Genomic DNA, 653 nt, shown 5'->3' on the forward strand with positions numbered 1-653 from the left:
GGTTAATATACAAAATTACCTTGAATTGCCTGCATCATTTCAGTAACATCTAGATTTTGTTTGTTTGATTTTGTAACATCTGAGTAACGTTAAAAGCTACTGGATAACGCTGGATTGCATCATGGACTTTGAATAGTTTTTAAGGAGGAAGTACGTTTCCAGAAGTGAAGAGGTGGAAAATGCTAAACTTGAGGTTAGAAAGATAGCCTTTTTGAATTTTGGGTACCAAGAAATGGAAGATCAAGAAGGAAACTTGCGTCTATACAAGCACACTGAAACGACCTTCGTAAGATTCACGCTGAACACAAGAGAAAAACCAAGAATTACCTTGTTCGTCAAGAAAAAGCAACCTGGTGATTTAAATCCTGATCACTTAGTTCCAGTAACACAAGAAAGAAAAGCTATTCGCGATGATGTAACTCTTATATTAATGACGCATGAAGCTGTTCACACCCACACTTAAGTTCAAGTGTTCTACTAACGCCAAGACTTAACGAGGCTAATTGATCAAAACAAATGTCATTAATTTGGATGATAAATTCTGTGCCATTAGACTCAAATACAAAAAGGGACAAATATTGATTGTGATAGCATGGAACTCCTTGACAGCTCTTTCTTTCTCATGCGTATGGGGTGAGGACATGACCTGTTGT

Source organism: Montipora capricornis, chromosome 3 (assembly GCF_036669925.1).
Source record: "Montipora capricornis isolate CH-2021 chromosome 3, ASM3666992v2, whole genome shotgun sequence".
NCBI classification, from domain to species: domain Eukaryota; kingdom Metazoa; phylum Cnidaria; class Anthozoa; order Scleractinia; family Acroporidae; genus Montipora; species Montipora capricornis.